The following is an 18,001-nucleotide window of genomic DNA, read 5'->3' on the forward strand; positions in this document are numbered from 1 at the left end:
GTTATGTTCTTAAATGCTTTGTCTAATATTTCTGTAATTGTGTTTATTTCACCTGGGAGGTCAGGCCTTATTTCCTTATAATAATAGTCTCTAATCTGGAGATACATATAAAAGTCCTGCTTATCCAAATTAACTTCTTTTTGTAGTGTCTGAAAACTCTTAATTTCCCCTCCTTTTATCAATTTAGATATCATAGTCAACCCTCTATTTGACCATTCCTTGAATTTTGGGTTTATAATTCCTGGTTTAAAGCTTTCATCATATGCAAACCATCTGTAGATCTTCAATTCGTTTTCAATTTTACATTTCCTGACTACTGAGGACCAGGTCTCCAAGGTGAATTTGGTAATAGAATCTAATTCCTTTACGTTGTCTTTTAACATTTTCTTATTGGCAATCATAGCCATTACATTGTGTCTTTCAACATTTAATTCTATTTCTTTCCATTTAGTAAAGTAGTCATTATTGCACCAACAAATCAAGGGCTTTAGTTGTGCTGCGTAGTAATAATTTTGGAGATTGGGTAGAGCCAGTCCTCCCTCTGCCCTTGGTATTTGAAGTGTAGAAAATTTAATTCTTGGTTTTCTTCCATTCCAGATAAATCTTGAGATTTTTTTATCCCATTCTGCAAATTGGGAGGTTGGCAATGTTATTGGTAAAGATTGAAATAGATACAAAATTCTGGGTAATATGTTCATTTTAATTATTTCTATTCTTGCGTTCATGTCTAGCAACAAAACTCCCCACCTTTCCATGTCATTGTATATTTTCTGATTCAGGGGAGTATAATTTGTTTTATATAATTCGTTTAGTTTATTTGTAATTGTTATCCCTAGGTAGTTGATTGATTTTTTCCCCCATTTAAAGTTGAATTGTTTCATGATGTCTATGGTAGGATTATAATTGAACGGTAAGATTTGAGTCTTTTCAATGTTCAATTTGTATCCCGACATGTATCCGTAATTTTCCAAAAGACTCATTAGTTTAGGTAGACATACGTTTGGTCGTTTTAAGTATATTAAGACATCATCTGCAAATAACCCAATTTTATGTTCATTACCTTTAATTTCAACTCCTTCTATCTCCTCAGCTTGCCTTATCGCCTGGGCCAAGGGCTCAATAAACATTGCAAATAAAGTAGGAGAGAGGCAGCAGCCCTGTCTTGTAGATCTTTCCAGTCTAAACCATTTGGAGAGGCTGCCATTTATTTTAATTCTTGCCCTAGGACCTTGGTACAGCGTTGTGATACATGCAATTGACTGTGAGCTTAACCCAAATCTCTCTAGACACAGATACAGAAATCTCCAGCTTACACAGTCAAAGGCTTTTTCTGCATCTAAGCTCAAAAGAATTGCACCGTCCTCCTTTTTCTGAATTTCCTCAATTACATGTAGGGTCCTCCTAATGTTATCCTGGGTCTGTCGCCCTTTAATGAAACCTGATTGATCTTCGTCTATAATCTCTGAAATAAAAGTTTGAAATCTATTGGATATGATTGCCGTATATATCTTGTAATCACAATTTAGTATTGATATTGGTCTGTAGTTTTCACAGTATTCCCTGTTTTTACCCTCCTTGGGTATGACTGTAATTATGGCTTCATTCTATGATGGAGGCAATATTCTGTTCTTAAGTGTTTGGTTGAATGATGCTAACAACATTGGTTTTAATTCTTTTTTAAAAGTCTTGTACCATTCTATAGGAAAACCATCAGTACCTGGGGCCTTATTAGTTTTCATTTTCTTGATTGCATTGTCCAATTCTTCCTCTGTAATCTGTGAACACAACACTGCATTATGCAGATTACCTATGTGTGGGAGATCTAATGAGTTTAGAAATGTTTTTATTGAGTCTTCATCTGCAGTTGTAGGCTGTTTGTATAGGTTTGTATAGTAATCTTCAAATGCTCTCTCAATCTCTTTTGGTTTATACATTAATTCTTTGGATATCGGGTCTCTAATTTTGTAGATTGTATTTGACTGTTGTTTATTCCTTAATTGTCTGGCTAAAGATTTAGTCATTTTTGGGCCCCCTTCATAATATGTTTGTTTAAGAAACCTAATCTTTTTTTCCACTTCTTTCGTTAGAATAGCATCAAGTTTGGTTTTTACCTCCTTAATCTTTACCAATATATGCGCATCATTTGTCTTCTTATGCAGTTTTTCGAGTTTTTCAAGTTCTTTTATCGTTTCCTGATATTCTTTCAGTTTTTGTTTTTTATTGTATGAAGCTATTGATATTAAGTTGCCCCGCATCACTGCCTTCATTGCGTCCCACACTATTGTAGGATCTACTCCTCCCTGATTGTTTTCAATTTTGTATGTTTCTATGCCTTTTCTCATTTCTTCCACCAATTTTTTATCGTTTAATAGGCCAATGTTCAGTCTCCAATTTGTGATCTTAGTTCTTCTGTTTAAGTTTACTTTCAAACTCAGTGCACAGTGATCTGATAGATCTGCTGTACCTATCCTGCACTCTTTTACTCTGAACCCATCCTCCTTGTTCATTAGAAAATAATCTATTCTTGTATGAACTGAATGTGGGATGGAGTAAAATGTGTAATCTCTTTCCAACTGATGACTCTCCCTCCAGGCATCTATGATTCCCAATTCTGTTAATGTTGTGTTTATATAGTGGGCTATATTGGTTTTACTACCCTTTGCTTTGCTGGTGGAGTCAAGTGAGTGGTTTAGAGCAATATTTAGATCACCTCCACAAATCAGTATTCCATCAGATTCTAGACTAATTATATCGAATATGGTCTTATAAAAAGATTTATCTGATTCAGGGGGGGCATATACAGCAAACAACGTGACCAACTCTTCTTCCAATTTCCCTTTAACCATAACATATCTTCCTTCTTTATCCTTTACTTCTTTTATACATTCGAAGTTGATTTTGTTTGAGATTAAGATTGCTACACCCCTTTTACTGCTCCCTGTAAATGAACTGTAAACTGTATTTCTAAAACCCTTTTCCTTAAATTTCTCATGTTCTTGGTCTGTAAGATGTGTTTCCTGTAGATAAATTATCTCAGCTTTTTCTTTTTTAAACTTGTTAAGAACTTTTTTTCTTTTGATTGGATTATTTAGCCCATTCACATTTAAAGATATTATTTTTACTTCACTAAGTTGCATCTATAGTCAAGTAGTTTTCCTTGTTTGTCACCTTGTCGCCTTCAACACAATTAACTGTAAGAACAATAACCAAAAAAAAACATTTATGAACTTTTACCCAGTAAGTTCGAGGACCTTCCGTCGGTCCCCAGGTCCTGTTGGTAGGGGAGGGGTAGAGCCTCCTGGAAAAGGAGGGCCCCTCAGTAGAGGTGGGATAGTACTCAGAAGTGAGTCTTCCCTTCATTCTACACTTGTCCAACGGTTCACACTTTTCTCACCAAGCTTGCATTGTTAAAGACATCAACTTTGGTAGGGAGGTAGGTTGAGGCTGTCCTTAGAATAACTATTCCAAATGAGAAACAATGTCGTACAGAACTGACCAGCTATATAAAGTTTTATCAACTCACATATAGCAATTAAGCTGGTACAAAGGAATTAAACCAACAAAAAGTCTCAAGGATTTTCCGCCTCATGGTCTTGTTTTGATCATGTTTGTACTCTCTACCTCCCATCCTTCGTACTGACACCTCCTCTCCGAAACTCCTGGAGCCTCTGTTTTGCTCTCAGACTGGCCCCTGTCGATACCGGTGGCTCCCCGATCCTCTCCCATTGGAACACTTCTTTGATCCTGTTGTATACTGCGTCCTCTTGGTCCCCTTCTCCCATCTCCACCTCGAGTCCCTTCTCCTGCATCTCCTGCGCTGCATCTTGTGGGTTGTCGTATATTTTAGTTCCGTCTTGCCAGTGGATTTTGATTTTTGTCATCGGCGTCTGAAACTTTATCCCATTTTTCTTCAACACCTTCTTTATACCGGTGTATGCTTTGCGTTTTTTGACCACCTCACTGGGATAATCATGATCAAAGAACAGTGGTTTATTATCCACTTGTACGCGTTTCTGCCACGCTTTCTTGAGTATGGACTCCTTTGTATCAAACTGTAAAAAGTTAACAATGATCGATCTGGGTGCTGCTCCGGGTCCAGGCCTCCCCACTGTTGCTCTGTGTGCTCGTTGGATTAAGAGACGGGTCTCCTCCGGTAGCTCCAATTCCCTCCGCAGCAGATTTTCCACGTAGCGGGGGGTGGAATTTCCCTCTGCACCCTCCGGTATTCCGAAGATCCTTATATTATTCCTCTGTGATCTTCCCTCTAAATCAGTCAACTTTTCTTTTAGGGCTCGCTGTTCTTCCAAAACTGTTAGGAGGGCTCGTTTCGACTCAACGTTCCACTCTTCCAGTTCTCCTATTCGTGTTTGCGCTTCTGCTAGAGCTTGTTTCTGCTCTTGAAATCCTTTCTGACTTTCCGACAGTCTCTGATCGATTTGCTCTTTGAACGCGCTTAATTCTTGCTTAAGGTCAGTCTTCACTTCATCTTTGAGTATTGCCAGATCACTTTTCATTTCTTGTTTCAGCCCTCGTATTTCCTTTGTTATGTTATCGATCCCATCTTGCCATGCGGTAGGTGCTAGCATACTCCCCTGAGCATTAGCTGTTAGCCTTCGGTCTCCAGCGATTTCTCCTTCCATTTCCAAGTCTTTTTCGGTTTTGTTTTGGGTTTGTCGTCTTTTTTTATGTCTTCCGCTCATCCCCACATATCTTCCAGTGTAGGTTTCAAGTTAAGTTATTTTGTATGGGGAAAATTATGATTTTCTGGTGAGAGCTCTGATTCAAGCTTCCATCTCACATGCTCCCAAACCGGAAGTCCCCCGCATTGGGGTCTTTGAGAAGAGGTGGGCAGGCATTACTCTGTAGGACTGCCCACAGTTTAAGTTCCAACACTGCATACATATTTACTCAAATACAATTTTAATTGTCACTTTCCTCCATTTTTCTTTCTACATAAATATATCAAACTACAGTTTAAGGCACTGTTCTACAGACTTATTACAGTGATGTAAGAATATGGCACCATTGCCACCACTAACAATAGTTGAGCAAATTTTCTTCATAGAGTTTTGGACCCTGCCTAATGTAAACAAAAACATGCAGTGGAATGAATTCAGAGAAAGGTCAAAGGAGAGGATGCTAATGGTCTTTTAGATCAATACCGGCATTTGGCTCATAAAAAACCTTAAGTATTTTATGGAATAAAGAGATATTTGCTCTTTACAAGAGCTGGAAATGCCATTTGTAAAGGTAACAGCTTGATATTTGGTAAATAAATTTATTTCTAGAATCGATACAATATCAGTCTCTTGTTTGTGCTTGAAATGCAGAACCGCAGCCAGGTTAAGTTTTGCTTAAAAGACTGGAAGCAGAGGTGAAGCCTGCCAGTAATACCGTTTTTCTTTACCTGATTGTTTTTATAACAAAATATATATAATTGGTATTATCTACTCATTTGCAGATCTGTATAAATATAATATATTTTTTCATTGTTATTAATCTGAAAAGCAGGTTTTGCCACCTGCAAAGAAACATACTCTAAAAAAAGAAAATATTGAAAATAGATGAATGAATAAATGCAAAAAGAAGAAAAAGAAAAATAATAAAATTTCTTTCTTTCTTTCTTTCTTTTTTATTCCTGTTTTTGGTAAAGCACAATTAGTGATTTTTATTTTTCTTTGTATCTGTAAAAGTTATGGTGTATGGGTTTTGGTTTGGGTTTTTGTTGGATCAGTGTCTGTTCATAAGTTCCTATCCTGGTTTCCTGTTTTATTTTTGTTGGTTATTCCTTTTGTAGGTTAGTTTCTGTTCTTGGTGAGCTTGTTTCCTGTTTTATTTTGTAAAGTTCGTCCCCTATGTATTATTTTCGATTAACTTCTTGTGACACCTGGTTTCACGTGCTCGTTTGCTTCACCTGCTCCTCGTTTGCCTAGTTTACCTTAATGTATCTATGGTTTAATTTGTTCTCCGCCAGGTCATTGCTTTTGTTTTTTCAGTCTCATCTTTGTGTTCCTTGTTTGTATTAGTCTGTGTCTTAGTTTTAGTTTTCTAGCCTTGTTCGGGCCTGTAGTGATTGTCGTTTAACCATTAATTCCTACATCCGTCTGCCTCCTGCTCCTTCATTCTGTTATTTGGTCTTCACCCTCTACGCATCCTGACATTAAATGCCTTCTTAATGTTTTTTGACCTGAAAGTTGAGGTCTTCTTATTGACCTCAATGTTGTTCTTTGCAATTTTTCACTTGATCCATGTTAAGTGAGCTACAGGCATAAAAACAACAATGTCATTCATGGGTTTTAGTAAAGCCATTGTTTTTTTTCCAGGTGATAGACTAATGTACTTTTACACACAAACACACTGCATTAAGGTCTCACACGCATGGCAGCATGTGTCCTTCTCTCTTGTTTACCTCTGTGTTCTGGACACAAGGGGTAATCAATACTGCCCTCTGACAGGTTAGTAAACAGCCCGCATTTAGTATTTACCACTGGATTCAGAAACCCCCCTCTTGCTACTGTCGGCATACACCAAACCAAATTTAGATTTCTGCCCAGAAGAGTCACTCTATCACTTGACCTCCTTGTTGACATATCCCTCCTTTCATCAGGGTGGCTGTGTCTTTAATCAGTGTGGAACCCAGTGATTCCTGGAAAAAGCCATTTAGTCTGGGTTGTTGACACCGCTGCTCAGACAAAATGGTAAAGCTTCTTGTTGGAGATAAGGGGAGTCATGGAGGCCAGCAGAGACAAGAATCAGTCAGTAGACATAATAAGGGAACTCAGGGGAGGCCTGCACAGTGTGTTTTGGGACACATATTTTATATTACAGCCGGAGTAGATGCATTTCTGTCTATTCAAAGGCACAAACGAATATGTAAACACAAATTAATCTAAATTTAGATTAAGTTACGCTTACATATTAGATTCTAAATTAAGGAAATGAGCTGTTGTAGAGGGAAGCCTGGAAGCATAATTTTGCTAAATTTATTTGTTAAATCAATTATATGTAGTATAGCAGTGTCCAAAATTCTCATTAGTCACTGTATACTTAACTGCATGGTAAGCTGTCTTAATGTAGAGCCAAATTTTATGCACCGTTTATAGTTGATACAGGTGTTCAACAATGCACCACGAAAAGTAGGTTAGCATAAAAAAAGACTGTCAGACAAGCAAAGCTGCAGCTCCTTTAAATTTAATTTTCCAACCAGATTTATAAGAATTTTTGCTTTTCTAGGAAAGGAAAATGAAATAAAAATACTTTATTAATCCGAGAGGTAAATTGCAATAATATTAATATTAAAAAAATAATTATATATAATCACTTTTAACTGCATTATGCAAATGTGAAGAAGCTTGTATGACAAATACATAAAATGAAGGAAAATGTGTTAAATCTAAAATGATTAAGTGAACAGAGCAGAACTTTACAACACAATTAGCTCATATTTATTATTATTCTGGAAAAAAAACTTCTGCTCTGTTCATTACAGAACGTGTGCTTGTTACAGTCACTCAGCCACTCATCTGCACTTCCCTGATTCTCCACACCTGGTCCTGATCTGCTCATCAGTATTAACCCAACCAGTCACACCTGTTTCCTATTGACTCTCCGGTCCTTATATACTCCACCAGTTCGGTTACTCATTGTCGGACCTTAACCCACACACCTTATGGACTCACTCCCTCTCCATTCCTGGATTCCTCACCTCTGTATCGGTAAACAATATGTTTCTCTTCAGTATACCTGTCTTCGAATAAACCTGTTACCGTTCCCTTGTCTTCCTGGAGTCCTTGTGTAACAGTGCTGCTGGTGTGTTTAATTGTGTAACTGCAGTTGCATCAATCAAACAGCACAAAGAATGACCCGGTTAGTGTCTGAAAGCGTTGATTTCACCACAGTTTTCTACTTACAACCCTATGCTCACAACTCCCTAAGTAGTGAGTAGGGATTACTGAGCGATTGTGTGATTTTGGAGTCACAAACATTTGCATCACAGTTCAACTTGCAACACTGATGTTCTTCAGTCCAGAAAAAATAATGAAAAATGATTAAATCTGACCTCTCATGCAAAAGGGAAGCTGTTGTTCCTTTAGACTAGTGTTCCTGGGAGAATATATTTGCATTTATATGTGCATCTTGTTGATTGTTATCAATTAGGTCCTGATGCAGCATGCACACTTTTTGTTGTGCTCTATTTTAAATATAAAAGCAGTATGAAAATAAAGTTAGATTCTCCAAATTGACAGGGCTGAATGCTGTCTGCAGCAGGTGAGACACTGACTGCTCATAAATATTTTACACAATCCCACTCGAAAACAAACACATCCCTTTTTTTTTTAGTCAGATCTTTCCTGCTGTAATGTTATTTCATGGTGCACAGTTGATTGTTGCGTGCACCTGTATCACCTTCTGGTTGCTTTCAACCAGCTGACACCCACAGAAATAAATAAAAATCTTTGTTCCAAGTGAAACCCTAAACAGAAAACCATTAGCCAGTCCAAGGTCTTTACTGTAAAGCAGCTGTGGAAGACTATGTGTTTGCATGATTAGTGTGTAACACCAAAATAAGAAGCGGCTGCAGGAGAGAGATGATGAAGAAAAAGGTAACTGAAGGACAAACCCAGGAAACAAACACCACAGAGATGAACCGTCTAAACAATGCCAATGATAGACATCACCTCTCTAATGACTGAAAGTTGAACTTTTAAAAATAGCACCTTCTCTCTGTGCCAACTGCCGACTTGTTGATGTTGAGCCAGTGAGGTCATTGTGACAGCAGCACTACTCATGCTGGAGAAGGATAATCAGTTTGGCTCAGTTTGGGAGGAAGTATTAGTATGGGTCAGTGGATAAACCTCTGTAGCAAGGATGTAAAATTCCAGATGACCGTTGATATTTTTATGTTAAAAATAAAAATAAAATACCTCAAGTTGCCAGCAATGATGTAGACACAATATGTACCATTTACACAAAGTCAGCATCTGTATTCAGCTCTAAATAAGCAGGTTAGTGTCCATCTTTGCTTGATGTTAATCTGTAGAACAATCACCACTGTGTACACAGAACGGCTAACAAGATCTCAGTGATGCTGAGAGAAAGAAAATCAAATTGGCATGGCAAGAGCTGATTTTGGTTGTTCACATTACTCATGCATGGAAACTGATATTGAATATATCCATGGCAATTATATCAGAAGTTGAGGGGCCAAATGGGAGAGACAGAGCAAGCAAATGCCTTACTTAGAGAGAGATAAGACACTCTGTTGGGGGAGATTTCAGCGTGAAGATGGAGCATCTGCTCTGGCCCACTGGGCCTCCCAGCTAGTGCAAGCAAACACTCACACGCTCACACACATACACACTTAGAAACCAAACTGCTGCTGAATCTAATGAGGCCGAAGCCTGCTGGGCAGCAGGACGGCTGCTCCAGCTTGTCTCTGGCTCTCTGATTCTTGTCCCAAAGCTCCTCACACGCCATCCACTGTTTCACACCATCCACACTGTTTAAGACTTGACAGTGTTTCCTCTCAGCACTGGTTCTGCAAAGTAGTGTGACATTAATAGACCAGACTTAACCGAGCAACAATAGAACACAATACAATGCAAAAACTCTAGTCAAGTAAATAATTAGCATACTGCTATATTTGTACTGTTTTGCACATGTCTCCAATTAGATAAGATTTAGACTTACTCAAGGTTCAGTTCCAAAAAAAAAAGCCAAAAATCATTAAGAATTACTATAGTAATGCCTCAATTAGCTTAAAGTAAAGGCTCTGGTGATAATACACAATACATGTCTTCTGCTGGAACTAAAGGTTGTTTTCTTGTCCAATAACATTCGAACAGCCTCCATTCCAAAAGTTAGATCTCCATTAAATAAGTGGGATGATTTAATGCTAAATTTTGATTTAAATCTAGTTGGATTTAATGTTACCCAGATTTAGAGGGAGGCAGCAGGAGGTCAACCTCTTTGTGTTACAACCCCCTACTGCTTTAAAGTACTGCATATGCTCACTATTTTAGAAGGTAAAATAGTTCAGATGTAACGTTATACTTAGATCTCAATTATTATTCAGGAAATTTAGAAATTAGGGTTTCTTTTCCCTTGTGTTGTATAGCTCTGTACATAAAAATAAAGAATTTTAAATCTGTATTCAAAAGTTGACCGTGACCTTTAATTCTTGAATTTAAATGTTGTCTTTCTGCCTGTGTGAGACTCTCTAAAGTTCTAACACAGTTTCACACACACACACACACACACACACACACACACACACACACACACACACACACACACACACACACACACACATATACATATACATTATATATATATATATATATATATATATATATATATATATATATATACACACTGCTCACAAAATAAAGGGAACACTAAAATAACACATCCTAAATTTGAATGAATGAAATATTCTTATTAAACACTTTGTTCTTTACATAGTTGAATGTGCTGACAACAAAATCACACAAAAATTATCAATGGAAATCAAATTTATTAACCCATGAAGGTCTGGATTTGGAGTCACACTCAAAATTAAAAACATTAAGAAAAACACTTACTTTGATGTAATCTCCTTAAAACAAGCCAAATGAAGCTCAGTAGTGTGTATGGCCTCCACGTGTCTGTATGACCTCCCTACAACACCTGGGCATGCTCCTGATGAGGTGGCGGATGGTCTCCTGAGGGTTCCCCTCCCATACCTGGACTAAAGCATCTTTTCAGTGTAATTACAACCCAGTTGTAATTATAGTACCCTGCTAATCATTAGCCTTTGTTTTATATTGTGTTTGATTATGTTGAACAAATGTTAACATGCTAAACATATGATATAAATTAACATGTGTTAGTAATGTCACCATATTTGTAACAAAAAAAAAAAAAAAATCTCAACTTCACGTTCTATAGACCAGTATGTATATCCAAACTCCTGCTCAGACTCAGAAAAACCTTACCCACAATTCACTCCACTTCTCTTTCCTTCTCTGTGTCAGTGACTAGTCAGGGATAAGCTTCAACAAATCTGCCTAAGCTTTTGCAGGACCGATGCTCTCATGGGAATGACACCTATTCCCTCTTATTCCAAACGACACTAAAGGCATATTGACGTGCGTGTAGATTAACAGATTATTGCAGTTCTGTTTGTATGTGTGTATGGTGGGTGTTGAACACACATTTATATGAGAGTACTTTTTTAATCCAACTTGCATCATTTAAGGTCACTGAAGATTTCCAGCTGGTCTTGTTCCCCTCCGACAACAAACTGACATGCAGGAACGTGTTCTATAAACTCAGTAAAGGTGGTTTACACTTCATCACCACTTATTTACTCAGCTTTTAAGCAGAAGCATAATCCATTACATCACTAAGAAAAGATTATACTGTTTATTTAAATATTTACTTGTGTGTTTATCATGAGTACCAAATCAACACTTTCTTTTTATGAAATTAAAAGAAGTTTAATCTTGTCTTATTTACTGTAATCATGTTTGCTATGACACCTCTGTTGTCAGAGAACCTTTCATCTGATTCCTGCAGATAGCTGACGGGGTTTGGATATTTTTGATGTGATCATTAAACCACAGAAAAAAGAAAAAAAAAAGAGCTAGCACATCAATCTGGTGAAGAGTAGTAGAGGACAAAGTCATCATTAACATCCCCAAGAAGTAATCCTATCTATTATTTTAAGTCCTGTAGCTGAACTAATATAGTGAACGATGACTTTTTTCCCCTTTGATCATACTGGTGAATGCATGTGTGTTCATGCTTTTGTGTTTTTGCAGGCCCATTCAGTTCAGCTCAGTTCAGTTCAGTTTCACACACACTCCGATATTTACAAACATTCACCTTTACATAGAAATTTAGCTATGACTTATGTGTGAATCAGATCTCCCTGAGAAGCTAAGACAAGCTTTTTAGAAGGGAGTCTGAGTACATACAAACAAAAAGACTAAAACAAATATGTAATAATAAAGAAAAAAAGATAAAGCATGACACGTTACAACTTCCTCATACAACATCAACATACCTACTTACAATATCTAATAAGCACAAAGAAAAAAAGTTCCAATATCAAATAAACCTAGGACCATAATTATTAAAGTATATATAAACTGATCAATTTAGCCTTAAACATTTTTTAAAGGTGGAGATGGATTTCAACACTTTCAAATTCTCGTTGAGCCCATTCCAAATCTGTGTGGCCCTACATACAATACTCAGATTATTCCTTGTGTGTCGTCTTCTTTTACCACTAATTAGATATTTCTTCCTGGTGTCACGAGTGTAGCAAGGGCTCCAAACTGGAAGGAGCTCTGACAGCCTGATATTAATATTATTAACAGTTTGGAGCATCATGCATGCATTTTGAAACATGTTGCACTCTGTAAGTCGAAGAGTGGGGGCACTAAAACTGGACCAAGACAGGGCTTGCAATATTTTCTTTTGTATATTTTCTAGTTTCTTGAAATGACTGGGAAATGTGTTACACCATATGACATTACAGTAGGTCAAATGAGGCTCAATCAAAGTTTTGTACAAGGTAAGAAGAGCAATTTGAGGAAGATAGTATCTTATTTTGAAAAACAATCCAACATATTTAGATAATGTTGATATTAAGTACTATATATGGCTTTTAAAATTTAAGGGCTTATCAATGAGTCCATTGATGCATGTTTGTGCACAACTGATTACTGTGAACAGGTGAGATGAAATAGTACTCTGCTTTTTAAACATTCTACATTTACTGCTTCGGCCACCACTCCAGAACATCTCCACTACAATTCAGGACTCCAGTGTGGTTAAAATCAGCTTTAATGTATTATTTTTACATTATGTCCAGAATTCCTGATAGAAGAGTTACTTGTTTAGGTTGATCATTTGTGTCTTGTTTTTAACACATTTCCAGAGTTAGGACAAAATCTGAAGAACGTGTTGTTACAATTAGGAAAAGTGAACCAACCAGCATCTGTCAAGCTTTTAAAATGAGTGAAAAGCTGAACACCAAGCTGCTGCTTGGGAAGCCAATGTTCTTGTGTTAGGTCAAACGATAATTACATTACGTGTGTTTGTGTGTGTGTTTGGCTCAGATGAAGGGCTTATTTCATGCGTCATCAGTGTGGGAGAGACTGTGTTGTATTAGTTTGATCTGTGACAGAGATAGATTGAAAGCCGTAATGTTGGTCATTAGAAATTCACATTTTCAAAGCTGATATGTTATCAGCACAATATCTGAAAGATGAAAAAAACAGAAACCAAATTCATCCCTCCTTTATCAGAGAATTTGTCATTGTATCAGGTGCTGTTTGCAATACATTTCACGCCTTCCAGCAGTGGAGTGAATTCAGATTTACTACCTTCAGTAACCGAGTGCAGCTGAGGCTTTTCAGCCTCCTCTGCTCTAGTCTGCCTTCTGAAAAATGTTTTCTACCAACAAGCATTGTTTTATCTCTCGTTCTTCAGTTACATGTGGTCTTCTGCAGACATGCATGTTAGGTGGAAACAGGCAGATATGAATGTAAGGGGAAGGTTGAGTGTATTATATATTATGGTGTTGGGTGTATTATGGCCAGACTTTGCACATTCATCTGTGCTGTCCAACAGAATTTGTTCCAGAAATGTATCTAGAAATTTATCTAAATTAAACAAACCAAACATGTCATGTTTCATTTTAGAATCAGGGATGCTTTATTTTAATTATGCATACAAATAACAATTTCTGTTCAGAGCTCTCTGTGTCAAACACAATTTATAGATAGTTAGATATACTTCATTAATCCCCAAAGGGGAAATTCAGTTATCCATCACCTCACATTAAACGGCACAAATAAACAGTGCAATCAGACAGTAAATGTATAAGTAAATAGAGGTGCAGGCAACAAATGAGATAAAAATACACAAAGTAAAAGAGGATGAGAATGACTAAGACTGAAGTGCTTGATGGCAGTACGGACAAACGAGTGTCTAAAGGACTCTGTTCTGCATCACAGATAAACAAGCTGTCCCTGTGGCTCTGTTGACCAGCAAAGATGTTGTGGAGAGGATGGTCTCTGTTGTCCAACAGTGCCTGCACCTTACTCAGTGAGCTTTTCTCCACCACAGTGCACAATAAATCTCAGATCTGCCAGTGAAGCAGCTTCTTTCCCCAAGCCTTTGTCCAGCCTCCTCTTCTCCTTCTCTTTATTGCTGCCTCCCCAGCAGACAGCAGCATATTGAGCTCACTACCACAGACCACAGACTTGCTGCAGATGTTGAAAGACCTCAATCTCCTGAGGAAATGCCGATGACTCTGTCCCTTCCTAAAGAGAGCCTCTGTATTGCTAGAACAGTCCAGGTGGTGGTCTAAGTGGACACCTAGCTCTCCATCACCTCAATATCTGCATTTAAATTACACAACGGCTGACTGTGAGACCCTGCTCTGCAAAAATCTGCAAAGTAACTCCTCCGTCTTTGCAATATTCAGGAAAAGTTCTTGTTACACCACTCACTGACAGCCTCTATCCGCTGTCTGTACTCATCTTCCTCCCCATCTTTGATACATGCCTCTATCGCTGTATCATCCAAATATAAGAATATACTAAATATACACCACTGTAAACAATGAATATATAAGCTATAAGCACACCATAAATATGTGCAATTGTGCAGCTGCTGTTCTGTAGATACAATGAAAGTGCAGAATAATGCCAGTTCTTAGACTTTAAGACATGTTTAATATTTCTTGTGAACATGCAGGTGAGAAGATGGACTTCACAGCTCTGGGGTAGAAGCTGGCATTACGTCTGGTCACTGCAAGTTTTTATATTTTTACGCACTATTTTCCAAAAGGAAGCAGTGCAAACAATCTCTAGCATTGTGCCTGGCCTTTTTCTGGACATGACCAGATCTGAGACAGGACATCCCACAATTCCCTGGGCTTTTTTAAAAACCACATCAATTTCACATGTGGTTCACACGTGATCACATGTGCAAACATGTGGTTTTGGAATGTTTTCATTTGATCCACATGTGAATTAATATGTGGATTACATGTGGATCACATGGACATGGCCAGATGGATGTGTTAACAAAAACCTGAATATTCCAAGTTGATAAAACTATTTATCAATTATTATAATGTATTTGATTAGAAGCTCCTGGCTGCTACTTAGCCCTGAAGCTGTGTTTAGGTTTTTTTTATTTATTCATTCATTCATTCTCTGTACCGCTTAGTCCATTACAGGTCGCGGGTAACCTGGAGCCTATCCCAGGTGAGAGGCAGGGTACACCCTGGACAAGTCACAACCATTCACACTCACACACACTCCTAGAGAGAATTTAGAGTAATCAATTAACCTAACATGCAGGTTTTTTTATTTATTTTATTTTTTTCTGTACGTTTTCTTTCCAGAAATTATTGTTAATGTTCCCTGTGGGGTTGTCACTACAAATCACTCCTGTCACACGTAAGTAGTAAATTAAATGCTTGTTTGAATGATTATTCGTTCTTGTAGCAATTAAAGCTGCAGAGTAAAATAGTTTCTGGAAAGTGTTTTGTGGCTCCAGAATGAGGTCCACAAATTCTAATGACCTACATGTATAATTCTTAGGATTATGTCAGATAAACTGGTTGTTCACCTTTAAAATATTTACTGCGCAGATGGAAATTCAGTGTTAAAATGGAGCAACACTATATGTTTAAATATCTCAAAAAAATACACAATACTAATCCAGGAGCCAAAGTAGTACAACCAGTGCTAAAAATTCCAGAGGCTAAGAGTTAGACAACAAGAAATCAGGTCCAAATATTATAAGTGATATAGTAGAAGGGAAAACAAACAAACAAAAAAAAAAAAAACACATCTTTTGTCTGTATAGCAGGTGTAGAATCTGCAGGTATACAGGTGTAAAGGAGGAAAATTCTAATTAACTTTTCTGTTATGTAAGACTCTCTACGGTACTAGTTAGTATAAGCACATCATAAGAAGTGATTAAAAATGTGGAAGATAGCAGATTTGACTGAAATCCCATTGCTCAACTGCACCTTTTAAGCTTCCTTTATTTGCACTGCGCACTCAGTGCAGGCCACTGATTGCATAATTGCCTGCTGCCTTTAGTAAATCAGATGCTAATCACACACAGATTGCAACTGCACATAAATTGAATACTCTCTGGCACAAGTCCTCACACATCCATCAATCAGCACACCCGTCCCTCTGTCTGTATAATCAAGACACTCAAAGCCCTTAACCATGAGTTAAAGTGATGCATTTGCTTCTATATGGTTTTTAGGTCTGATAGCTTTAATGAATGAAAGATAATATTGTTTTAATCATTGTTTGCAAACTTCAAAGCTTTGCCTGTAAACACTACATTATATGCTTGATGATGCTTGATGTAAGACCTGGAAGATTCAATTTGCTTGTTGAAATTCTAGATTTTTATTGGGGGGGGGGGGGGTATGAATGAAGTTTTTAATGAACTTACCTGGCAAAGACACTTTCTTTCTTTTTTCTTTTTTTTTTGTTTGTTTGTTTTTTATTTCTTAAATATAAATAAATTGATTGAGAACATCCTCTTCCAATGCTTGTTCACAGTTTTCTGAAAACACTATTTGTCTCAAACAGTGTGTTATTTGTGTGTAACCATAAAGGAGACAAAAATTCCTTCTGCACAAGTTCAGGTGTGTTGAGTCAGGGAAACATCTAAAACCTGTAGGACAGTCAAACCAAGAGGCTCAGAGTTGGTGATCTCTGTTGTAAAAAATCATTTTGAGGGAAGGAAGGAGTTTTGAAGTAACTAACCCGAAGAGCCTGTTCAATATTAACATTGCATCCCCATAATGAAATGAGTACTCTGCAACCACAAGGTGTATTTGAATACTTTCATAGTCATAGTAAAGGGAGCACTTGTGAGATTCAGTAATATGTGTAATTCTCAGTACATGTGTTACTGGTGAAGATTAAATAAAGATGGCACATATCACACATGATGAAGTTTCAGGCTTGCCTTAAAAACACTTTCAGGATGGATATGAATATCTTATTTGGACTAATCCAGCTGCAGATCTACACTTCTATCAAATCATAGTACAGTATGTGAACATTTTCTCTGCAAAGATCAACTCTGAAAATGTTAAGCAGAACAAAGTTGGGTTTTAACACAGACAGTTCAGGTGAGTTCTTTAAAATGTGCATTTTGGAACCATCTGCTCTTAAAGTCCCGCAACAAGTGAACTTCAGGTTTTAACAGGTTAAGCTACAAGTTAGTCTGACTCAAGAGGATACTTGCATCGAAAAAAAAAGAGAAGAAAAACTAAAGACATGATAAGAAATGACAGTAAATGTGGCAGAAAGACTATTTTAGGCTATTTCCTGTGTTCCTATTTTGTCCTGTGCAACGGAGTGTCCTACATAGTCTGTACACTTCGAAGTCCACGTAACGTTCCTGAAATGGGACAGGCTGCCTACCTTGCCAAGGAGAATTTCCCATAGCAGAAACACATTGAGGACATTGAATCACTTAAACCTCTTAAATTGCTGTTTGTATATCAAAAGAAATTTTAGTAAACCTTAAAACTGACTGGGTAATAAAGTAAAAAAACCTTCTGAGGGTCTGTTGTTTTCCAGCCACTAGACACTTCATTAACCCCATAAAAATCCATGAATATTAATTATTACAGAATTTTAATGCCACCATTTAACAAACATGTGTATAATGTACTTGGTTTTGTCATGTTTCTACTAAAGTGTAGTTTTTAAAAAATGGTCAAAGGAAGTGTGGATTTGTAGGGTGGATTCGGAGGCTCCTTCGAATTTTGACTGTGTGCTTGCTGCACCACAGCTACTATTTTGTTTTTATTGCAGGTGTTATTGGGACACTGTAGTCAGGCAAACATATTTATGTTCAAAACACAAACTGGGTCAACTGCACAGCAGATTAAACTGGTTTTTAGTTCTGAATGCTCTTAGTTATGTCTTAAACAGGTGTGGATAACATTGTA

Source organism: Melanotaenia boesemani, chromosome 4 (genome assembly GCF_017639745.1).
Source record: "Melanotaenia boesemani isolate fMelBoe1 chromosome 4, fMelBoe1.pri, whole genome shotgun sequence".
Classification (NCBI taxonomy): Eukaryota; Metazoa; Chordata; class Actinopteri; order Atheriniformes; family Melanotaeniidae; genus Melanotaenia; species Melanotaenia boesemani.